Here is an 11,938-nt window from a genome sequence, read left to right as displayed (position 1 = left end):
CCATGCCTTCATTTTTAGCCATTATCTCTTGTTCACATAGTTGTATGCAAAAGTTTGAACACCCCCAAATGACATGTTTTGTCGATTTTCTAAGTAAAAATAAGTAAACACATCCTCTAGAGAGAACTTGGAGGATGAGTAAATATTTTTCCTACAAATTTTAGCTTTTTTTAATTTGCTGAATTTAACATTAAATCTGTAAGTAAAGCACAAAATATCAAAAGTGCCATAACTTTTGCACAGGCCACATTTTATGTTTCATTTCACCCCAATGTATTAAATTCAGCAAATAAACAGTAACTATGCATTCAAATGGGCTGAAGTGGGGTGTGTTTTCTGTAAAGGACTTGTCAACTTATTTTCACTTCACACAGCAGTTGACCAGGGTGCCAAAACTTTTGCATACGTTCCTGTGTAGAAAGAATATTGCATGAAATTCATTCTTCTATGAGACAAAGCAAATACATTGTCTGTTTCTGCCTTTTAGTCTCGCCGGGCAGTCTTTGGGCCTACTTTTGATGTTCGGTTAGCATTGCTAGCCTTGGGGCTTCATTACTGAGACTCCACGCAGTTCTATAGTGGACTCGCGCGTTATCTTTCATCATCAGCGTGACAGATCCGGCCGTGTGTTCCAAACAGCATAAATGAAGCACGGGACTACGTATGGGACTTTGAAGGGAGAATAGTCACAGCAGCTATTTTGTAGTGTTGAAAAGCAGTCGCTTCAAAGGGCCCCTAATGGACAGCACTGAGGGGACCGGCCACTGGACACTTTTCTGTGTGATTCTTTGTGCTGTTACTTTGAATGAAAACACAGTAACATTTACTTTAGTCTAATTATCAATCATCGGCAAGATACTGTTAGCTAGCAACACAATTGTCTTTTACTGAACACGTGCATGATACAAAATGTAAACTTTTGGCAAAATTGGGGTTGGTTGGCACAGGGGTTAATTTCTGGGTCAGTAGAGGAAATCTTGCTTGAAAATGACTGCCCTCTTGTCCAGCACTCATTCATTTTGTCAAGAGTGCTGAACAGTTTGTTAAGGTGGGGATAACTTTTTCTTTTGTGTGTTAAAACCAGAAAAAGAGTCAATACATCACAGAAGTGCCTTACAGAGAGATACTGAACATGTATTCATTTCGGCGACTATATGTTGATATATGAATTGAAAGCCAGTTATAAGTAATAATAAGCTAAAATGAAGTGTGTCCTGAAGTAAGTGGGGTTGTTTGGCACATGTGTCAGTCTGCCCAAGCGAAGGGCTGTTATAACCACCGTATATTATTCTATATTACACAGTGCACATGTAGGCTGCTAAAGACAACTAGAATGCCTTATTGTACTATATCACTGTTTATATCATAAAGTTTACATTCATTTTGTATAGTTGTTATTCCCTCAAATGTGTGGAAAGGTTTTGGCACCACTGGTGAAATGACATGTTTTGATTATGTGAAAATAGTGAAAATAAGTTCACTGTTTTAATAAGAATAATAAAAACACACTACTGTACATTTTACAAGGCACAATTACTGTTTATTTGCTGAACATATTGGGGAGAAAAGTAGTGGAAAAAGTTATGCAAGCATAGCACTTTTTATATTTTATGATTTATTTTCTTCCCCTAGTGTGTAAACTCAACAAATAAATAGAAATTGTGCACTGAAATGTGTTCCCTGTGGAGGATCTGTTAACTTGACTGGGGGGTGTTCACACCTTTGCAACTGAGTTACAAAAGTTAGTGTTTGAAGTCTTCCCTATGAAATGAGCAAATAAAAATAAAATAAAATAAAATAAAAAAGAGCATTACTTCATTAACAAGCTACTAGCGCTGCTCTGTAGGCGACCCTGCCCGTCTTCAGTGATAGCAGAGGAGGGTGAAGTTCAGCTCCTCACTGCTGGGCTTTAGATACATTTAGGGAATAATATGCCTTTAAAAAGTGGAAGATGCGACAATTATTTATTATCACCCACCCCTAATTCTTCAGTAATATGAAGCTGAAGTCAGATATTCGCCAGCTTCTTGTTTGAATTTTCCTGTTCCACCTTAAATGATGCAGTAGTTCTGAGGCGCCAGAATGTCACTGCTGCACCATTTAAGGTGGAACAGGAAATGTAGTTAGCTAGCTACCAAGACATCAGCAAACTACTAGCGATTTTTAATGCTTGTTATGAAGAAAAGGACCATAATACACTGAAACACCATTAAACTAAGACAATACATCATATCATAATTATCATAATTTTACTTATATTTGTGTGTTTCTTTGGTTGCTCGCGCAGCCATCTTACCGGTTTTTCTTTTTTTCTTATAACACTCTGTTTGGAGTCTCTGAAAAACCTTCGTTTGGAGGGCCATGTAGCCTGAACGCTTCGCCCTACGCCTCTATCTCAAGAAACATCGGGACACCCTACCCCCTTGACATGAGCGCGCAAAACAGAGGGGTAAGGGCTAAGTGGTAGAGGCACGGGGTGAGATGGGATTGGGCCTAGGCATCTTCGCACATCCCATCCAGGTAAAGTGGATTGATCTTATGCTGTTTACACACCCACACTCAAATGAATGACTTTTTCTGAACTTTGTAAAATCAAAATGTTTTTAATACATAAAATATTGAAAGACTTAAGCAGGTCTTGACTTCCGCATCGAAAACAGTACTGAACCTGAAAACGTGTTATTGAACCTCTAGAGTTTCCGTTATGTAAGAGGGAACGAGACAAAATCACGCCTGTATCAAACTGTGAGTAGTGGATTCTGATTGTTGTGGAAATCTCAGCAGTGTGGAGTCTCTGGAGCAGTTACGGAGAGGGGAGGGTTTTATGGGAGAGCAGATAATGAGATTAAACCTCGGAATTTCAGTCACACTGCATAGCATGAAATTTCAAAATGACGAAATTAAACCCAAATAAAAACACTCAAGGCCAAACGTCTTTTAAGTGAAAGCCGTGCAACTTTTTAATGAACTTCAACATCAAATGAGGACAGCGAGCCACTTCGGTTCTGCCTGGTTGTTCCGCACAACAAAGACGGCTCAGTTTATCTCCGAGACATAACCTACTTTCAGCAGAAGAACAGCAGATTAAAAGTGTTCCAACACGATCTGTAAGATAAAGCCACGTTGTCAGCAGTTATGAAGCCTGCAGAAAAGATTGATTTTGAAAACCTCTGTTAAACAGTGGAGTTTAAGGCTGGGTGAATGCTTATTGAATTTGCCGTTTGCTTCGTGCTATTTGAAGGCCGCTGTCTTTCACTTCATTATAATGAATGTAGCAAGATTTGTGTCGCTGGTGCAAGACTACAGTTCTAAAGGGCGGGTCTATTATTATACACACAAAATCATCACCGTCTAGTTCCAGTTAAACTGTATCCTTACACATATGAAAACATATTAGGCTCGATAAAGACTGAATTGTCAGGCGGCCTTTTAATTTCTTTATGTTCTACACCCTCAAAAATGATGGTTCTTTAAGGGTTCTTTACCAATGCTTCCACATTTCTTGCTTAAATTGTTCTTTGCAAGGCAAAAACGTTCTTCAGATGGCTGGAAAATGTGTTGCATATGGATCTATATAGACCCTTTTTGAAAATGGTTCTGTATAGCACCTACAAGCGTTCTTCTATTATTACAAGCTTGACATTGTAACAATGGAAGAACCCTTTTTGGTGCTATGTAGAACCATATGCAGCACATTCTCCACCAAGATCTGAAGAACATTTTTGCAAAGAACCATTTAAGCATTTGGTTATATATAGAACCATTCATTTTGCCAAAGAACCCTTGAAGAACCCTCTTTTTTAGTGTACTTAATAAATATAATTAAAGGGGTCAACATGCTTCTCTGGTCTGGCAGAAGAACCACCAATGATGGTTTTTGAAGGAATACTCCGGTATTTTTTAATCTAATCTCTAATCTAGGTTATTAACAATCCTGGTTTATTTCATACAAAGGCTTGTTATTCAGTAGCTACAGGAACTTCAATGCAAACTAATGAAGCTATTCTTAGGTTATAGAAGTGTGTAATGAAACTTTGGGTCCAACGTTGGGCCCATGGCTTGTTAAAGGGTTAATAACTTTAATTCATTAATAACTTCATAAAGTGGACATCACAGAAGAGATGGTTTATTCACAATTTAAAGGACTTTGGGAACAACAAGAAGTTATGACATGGTATGACATGAGCAGCAAGACTTGGTCAGCGCTTCTCCAATATAAGGCACTCTCAACTTCATTCTCAGTGCTGTACAGCTTTTTCAATTACTATGGAATCATGCATAACTCTGTTCATCATTGAACATTTTATTGTTTTTACAGCTTCCACAAATTATTCAAAATCAATAGAATGTTATATATGTTGTAAATAGGCAAATAGAGAAAGTTTTATTTCTACTCTTTTTATACTCTTTTATACTTGAACTTATGAACTTATGAACTTATTTTTATTTCTATTTTTTTATTTTCTGCATAGTATATGTAAGTTTATGTGCAATTATATGTCTTGCTACTGAAACAGTGCAATTTCCCTTCGGGATCAATAAAGTTCTATCTATCTATCTATCTATCTGCCTGTCTGTCTGTCTGCCTGTCTGTCTGTCTGTCTGTCTGTATGTTTGTCTTTCTGTTTGTCTGTCTATGTTCGGAAAACATATATTTAACAGAAAATTACACAGAAGCCTCAGTGTGCAGTGTGTCCACTCAGGAGACTCGCTTTCAGATTTTCAAACAAATCTGCAGGGATATTTTTCCACACCTCCAAAGTTCAGTCGTAGAAGTTGGTTGCATTTTCTGCTTCTCACAATCAAAATAATCCAAAACACATTCAGTGATGTTGAGGTCTGGACTCTGGGGTGGTCAGTCCATCGTTCAGCTTCTTTGTTTGATGTGTCCGTCTCCTTTTCTCAGTGAGGTTCTTCTTGACAGCTACACATCCTTTCAGACCCACAGCGCTGAGTCGTCTTCTCACAATGGAAGGATGGACAGAAACACCTGTGGATGTTTTCAGATCTGAAGCAGTTTGATTTTCTCCTCTCTCTCAGAGATGAGAGTTTTAAGTGCTGTTTATCTGATGGGGACAGTTTTGGTGGTCTAATACGTCTTAGTAGCTCCATCTTGTCTAGGTCTTTGAATAATTTTTGAACTCTAGTTTTGGAAACTTCTGTTTTTTTTTTTTCATTTATTTTTCCTTTGACTTTCCTTGTACAAGTGGATCATCTTATATCTGATATCCTCAAAATTCCACATGCAATAACTTTTGCCAATTATGTTCATACTTCTATGGTAAAACATGAGAAAATACAGTTATAATTGACGACTATTAGAAACCTGTAGATTTCCTTTTTAAGAACTGTCCATTGAAAGATTCTTTAAGACATCAAAAGTAGGGCTACGGTATCACTCCAAAAAATCCTTCATTTTTAAGAGTGTACATGCCCCTCATGCCCCTCTGTAGGTGGTGGTGGCTGAGGACTTGCATTATTTGCATACAGGAACATTGGGTTAAAGGTCTGAGCTTGCCAGAGGGGACAGTTGGGAGTAGTTTTTGTTTCTTTGACCCCAGATCACTCCAGTGATTTGCACTCATTTGCAATAAGCAGTTTACGTAGGTACCACCTTGTTAAAAACATCACCTAGGAATACACTCTTCGTAGAGCCTTGTTTATTAGCCAGCTAGATGGTCAAGATGTCTGGGGCCAAACCTCTGTCACGTCAGCTAGGGATCCACCCGTAACAGCGCTCTTAACCTTTTCGTATCAGGGTGGATAGTGGATTTTAAGTGGAAGACCTGAGTGCATGTGCAATTAGCACTTCACAATTAGTCGAAAATGAGATTCTGAAAGGGCTGGACGAAGCATTTGTGTGGGAGACATAGAAGAAGACTCAACAGATTGACCTCTTCAAACAAATCAGATGAATCTCTAGCAGTGGATGAGATGGTAACCAACTCTGCAGGTGGTCCGCTGCTTCAGTCCTGTGTTACAAGTATGTAGAACTGAGTTAATCATATTTCTAATCAACTATGCATGAACTGTATAACGTGTCAAAGGCTTTAACCGTGTGTAATGCTACACACGCCCCCCTCCACCCCCACCCACACTCACACACAGCTGAGAATTAACTCATTGGGCCAAATTGTTCTTTTGTGTCAGCGGGGAAGTGAGTCATTCTGTGAAAAAGGACTCAACCTCTGACAGAGAGTATAATTACACATGTTCATTTTTATCAAGATTACATGGAGCGCAAGTGCATAATGTATGCAGTCTAAAAAAAAAGAAGAAGAAGACAGTTCTGATAAATCTGTTTTCAAATCTTGGCTTGAAACTTGAGTGTAATCTGTAGATAAATAATAGATCTGTAAACTGTACAGCTTAATCTGTAGTCTGTAAATAGATAATTCTTCCCTCATCTGCAGAGAGTAATCAGTGTACTGTAGATAGATAATACATCTATAATCTGTAGAGTGTAATCTGTAGTCTACAATGATAAATCTTTAATCTGTGGTGTGTAATCTGTAGTCTGTCAATAGATAATAACTGTAATCTGTAGAGAGTAATCTGTAGTTTAAGATTATAAATCTGAAATCTGTACAGTTTAATCTGTGGTCTGTAAACAGATAATAACTGTAATCTGTAGAGAGTAAACTGCAGTCTGTAGATAGAAAATATTTCTGTAATTTTTACAGTGTAATAAAAATAATCTTTCATCTGTAGGGTGTAATCAGTATCCTGTAGATAGATAATACATCTATAATCTGTAGAGAGTAATTGGTATTCTGTAGACAGATAATAACTCTGAAATCTATAGAGAGTAATCTGTGGTGTGTAGATAGATGACACAAGTGTAATCTGTAAAGAGTAATCTGTGGTCTAGATAGATAATACCTGTCTAATCTGTAGGGAGTAATCTGTGGTCTGTAGATAGATAATACATGTCTAATCGTGGGGAGTAATCTGTAGTATGTGGATAGATAATATATGTCTAATCTGTACTCTGTAGATAGATAATACATGTGTAATCTGCAGAGAGTAATCTGTAATCTGTAGATGAATAATACATCTGCAATCTCTAGAGAGTACTCTGTAAATATATAATAGATCCGTAATCTAAAGAGTCTAATCTGTAGTTTGTAGATAATGAATCTGCAGTCTGCAGAGACTAGTCTGTAGTTTGTAAATAGATAATCTGTAATGAAGAAAACAATAAATGAACTGAGAAACAGAGATAATGCTGTTCTTAAAGTCCTCTGCACGTTTCCTCTCTCTCCACATCAGCCAGCTCCTCCACACGTCGCCTCCCGAATGTCCCGCTGACAAAGAAACAATTCATACACAGCTTTTATATCTTTGAAAAGCTAATTAGTCATCCAGCAAACTGTTCTTGCCTAAAATGCTTGAGTTACCTTCAAACTGTGATGTTATTCTACCTTAAATAATGAGTTAATAGAATATTACTGACTATTTTGGTAAAATTAAAATGTAAAACAGACAGTTTGTTTTCTTCAATAAGGTAAAATCACTGTTGTTTTACAATGTAGTAGATTTGCCTTTTTTATATTTTTTATAGATGAGGCGCACATGCATTTTCTCTCTCACTCTGCTCTCTCTCTTTCTCTCTCTCTCCCTCACTCTCTCTCTCCCTTTCTCTCATTCTCTCTCTCGTCACACACACAGTCCCTCTCTCTCTCTCTCTTCTTCACTCTCTCCCTCACTCTCTCTCTCTCCCTCTCTCTCTCTCTCTCTCATTCTCTCTCTCGTCACACGCAGACTGTCTCTCTCTCTCTCTTAAGTTCAAGTTTGCTTTATTGACATGACAAATTTACATTTGTATTGTCAAAGCACAACAAAAATGATCTATATATTAAAAGTTAATTTAAAAAAAACAAACAAAAAAATTAAAACTAAATACAAACCAGGATTAATATGATAATGCAACAACTAAGAAGAGAAAGTGTTAATTATCAATAAATAATATCAAAGTTTATGTAAAAATAAAACAAAACCTATTGAATATGTGTAGTTTATAACAGGGAAGAAGAAAAAAAACAAAAACAAAACAAAAAACAGTTAATTATCAAATATATTTATGTGAGTAATAAGAGAAAAAAGAGAAGAAAAAAAGGACATCTATATTACATATGTACATATATAACTGTGAGTAAAGGCTGTGGTTTGGTGGTCACTCACTGTCTCGGAGTGTATGGCACTCATACACCTATCTGGCTGCAGTGGGCACTGCTGGACCCTCTCCTAATATAATTACTAATTTATCGTGATCTCCCAACGTCCTGAAGTTCTTTATCCGTTTTATAAATTGGTTAAAATATTTATTTCTAATAGACTCATATTTTGGGCAGTTTAGTAGGAAGTGCACCTCTGTCTCTACCTCACCTGTCCCGCAGTGACCGCACACTCCTCTACTCCTCTCTCACTAGCCAGGACTTTTTAAACCTGCCTCTCTCGATGGCCAGGCTGTGGTCACTGAGTCTGTATTTGGTGAGGAGCCGTCTCTGCGTCATATCTTGGACAGTAACAAGATATTCAGCCAATTTGTATTCCTGTTTTAGGGCCAGAAAGCAGTTCAGTCTGTTTTGTGAGTGAATTTGGTGTTTCCAATGTTCCAGGTAGGTATTTTTGCTTTGTTTAATAATTTGGTTTATTCTGATTGGTGTTTGGGAAGCAGTGCTGGTCAGTGATTTGGGGTTTTTGGGGGTGGTCAGTGAGGTGGTCAATCTCTGTACCAGCTGACACAGGGGACTCTTTTCAGGGTTCAGCTCCTGGGATCGGAGTGCCTGAAACTGCAATGTTGCTTTGGGAATTGATTTAAGGTGCATCTCTATCTCTCTCTCTCTCTCTCTCTCTCTCTCTCTCTCTCTCTCTCTCATATTCTCTCTCCTTCTCTCTTCTTCACTCTCTGTCTGTCATTCTCTCTCCATCACACGCACACTGTCTCTCTCTCTCTTTCTCTCATTCTCCCTCTTTCTCTCTTCTTCACTCTCTCTCTCACTTACTCTCTCCCTTTTTCTCTTTCTCCCTCCCTCACTCTCTCTCTTCTTCACTCTCTCCCTCACTCTCTCCCTCTCATTCTCTCTGTCACATGCACAGTCTATTTCTCTCTCTCTCCCTCACTCCCTCTATCGCTGTCTCTCTCTCCCTCACTTTCTCTGTCTCTGTCTCTCTCCCTCACTCTCTCTCTCTCGCTCTCTCTCTCTCTCTCTCTCTCTCTCTCTCTCTCTCTCTCTCTCTCTGAGTTAGAGGAGTGGGTGAATGTGCCCCTGAATGAAACCCTGGATGATGAGAGTGATGTGTAATTGAGTCGGGGTGAAACATATGAAATATTAGTGATAAAAATATTCTGGGCTAAAGGCCGGGGGCTCAGGCCAGGTGACGCCCCTGTGTGATAGGGTGCACACAGATGCATAGATTTCATTTTTCACAGTGGCTTTCAAAGAGAGTGAGGGGCGTATACAGTTTTACCTCCACACACTGTTTCAAACTTAGATACTTTCAACTTTTCCAATACTGTGTTGAAATTGTTGCACCCTCAATAGGCAGATACAGATCTTTAGTCTGTAGGTGCAAATTTGCAGTCTTTAATCATCCAACCATTTCCACCATGAGTTGTTTTTTGAGATCTGGATCAGGTGATGATCTGCTATCAAAGCTGGGTGGATCTGGCTGTCGTCCTGTTGCTGCTGTCCGTGGTCCTGAAACGAGTCGTGCGGCACCACAGCTCTGCTAGGAGAGCAAAACACGTTAATCGATTCGTGGGTTGTGCCATTATTGTTAATCTACACACAGCGTAAGAGCTGAGTCTGTGATAGCAGAGGATCAGGAGAAACATGCCTTGTTTGGGATCCTTGTTTGAATGTGGATAAATAGATGTATGTAGGATACTTTATTCATCCCCAAGCAGATTTGCATTGGCAGAATGCACCACAAGGAGGTTAGGCGATTAAAAGAAAGTTGATTTTCATTTCAAGGACATGGTTTCAACATCCATTATTGGATCCTTTATCAAAGAAGAACCTGTGATTGTGTCTTAATATGTGAGAATACTGTAGCTGGCAGTCCAAATTCAACAACTGAATTCATTACCATTGACCAGTTCTGCTTGCACATAGAGGAATATGACATCCAAACTCAAGGGGGCAGTGAGCACACTTGCCCAGAGCCCAGGGTTAGCTGCCTTGCTCAAGGACACTTCAGTCACATCCTGTCAGCTCAGGGGTTCGAAGCGGCGACCTTCTAGTCACAAAGCTGGTACTCTAACCTGCAGCCGACAACTGAGGACCTCTAAGAAACAGAAAACTTCCCCGACCGGGAATCGAACCCAGGCTATGGTGGTGAGAGCATTGAAGCCAAGCCACTAGACCAGCAGGGACAGAAGTAAAGAGTATCTAGAAGGACGAATGGTCACAATAAAATTGACCACTACAGTATTATGTAAAGACTTGGTTTTAATATCCATCAATTGGCTGCTATAAAGCAAGTTTCTAGAACGGCGTGTTTTGGACTGCCCAAATGCATCTACAGAAGATTAGGTGGTCAAGACAGTTGATCTTTTGGATTTTTAAGACATGAGCTGTTTGCTGATTTCTCAGTAGCTACCCAGCTAAAATTCCCATTCCACCTTAAATGGTGCAGCAGTTACATTCTGCCACCTCAGGCATTCAAACTGCTGCACTGTTTAAGGTGGAACAGGAAAATGCAGTGGGCAATAATAAATAATTATCACATTCCCCCCCTTTGAAGGCATATGATTCCCTAAATGTAACTAAAGCCCAGCAGTGAGGAGCTGAACGTTACCCTCCTCTGCTGTCACTGCAGACTGGCAGGGTCGCCTACAGAGCAGCGCTAGTAGCTGTTAATGAAGTAATGCTCTTTTTATTTGAGGGTCCCATTTCATAGTGGAAGATTTCAAACACTACAACTTGTAACTCAGTTCCAAGGGGCAAGGTGACACTCGAAAACAAGGGGTAGGGGTAAAAATAAAATGGGACTGGGCCTTAGTTTCAATATACATGCTGGGCTGCTCTATCAAAAAAATGCGGATGTGTCTTGATTTTCGAGAGTGACGTGTTTGGGAGTGACCAGATGCAACTATAGAAGACCGAGTGGTCAAAAGACAGGTGGCTTTTTGGAATAAGGTGTTTTTTTTATTATAAAGACAAATAAATAAAAAAAAGAAAACAACTAAAGCAGCAGTCTGATTCTTCATTTCTGAGAATGATGTGTTAAGCAGCATTCAAAACTGCCTTGGTGGGAGGAGACCAAGCTTGTGTGGTCAAAAGAAAGTTGCTTATCTGGAGTAATTTTTTTTAAAGACATGGTTTCATCCTCCAGTGTGTTGTATCAAAAAAATGAACTGGTGTCTTCACTGGTGAAAATGAGGTGGATGGTATTGCCCAAATCCAGCGACAGCAGACTGAGTGCTGAATAGAAGGCTGGCAAAGTTAAACATAGGCAAATTTTCTAGAAGGCAGAGCGATCAAAAGAGAGACTTTTTTTAAAAGATTTGATACCAACACCCATTTTTGGCTGCTTTCTCAAAAAGGGTGATCCTCCCTGCTGAAAACCATTAAGGGTGTCTGTTGGTTCCTGAGGGTTTAGTATGAGTTTGAGCTTTTTTTTAATGAGTTGACATCACAAAGTAAAGGATGCTAATGGTTTAACAGGTGACCAATGACTGATTCTAAAGGTAGCTTATGGTTTCCTAATGGGATCTAAATGTGTTCTACAGGAAACTAGTGGTCTCTGTTAGAAACCAGCCAATTCCTATTAGAAAGCAAAAACATTAGGTTTTAATCCTAATAGTTTCTCATGGTCCTTTTTCAGCAGGGGAGTTACATCTAGCACCGAATTAACATGTGCTGGAAGTGAAGACTGTACTCTGTACTTGTCTTTGGTCTTTTTAGATCTTCCTAACAAATTCCAGTTC

The sequence above is a fragment of the Colossoma macropomum genome, unplaced genomic scaffold (assembly GCF_904425465.1).
Source record: "Colossoma macropomum unplaced genomic scaffold, Colossoma_macropomum, whole genome shotgun sequence".
Taxonomy (NCBI): Eukaryota; Metazoa; Chordata; class Actinopteri; order Characiformes; family Serrasalmidae; genus Colossoma; species Colossoma macropomum.
The sequence above is the reverse complement of the archived record's forward strand: the minus strand, read 5'-3'. Positions refer to the sequence as shown.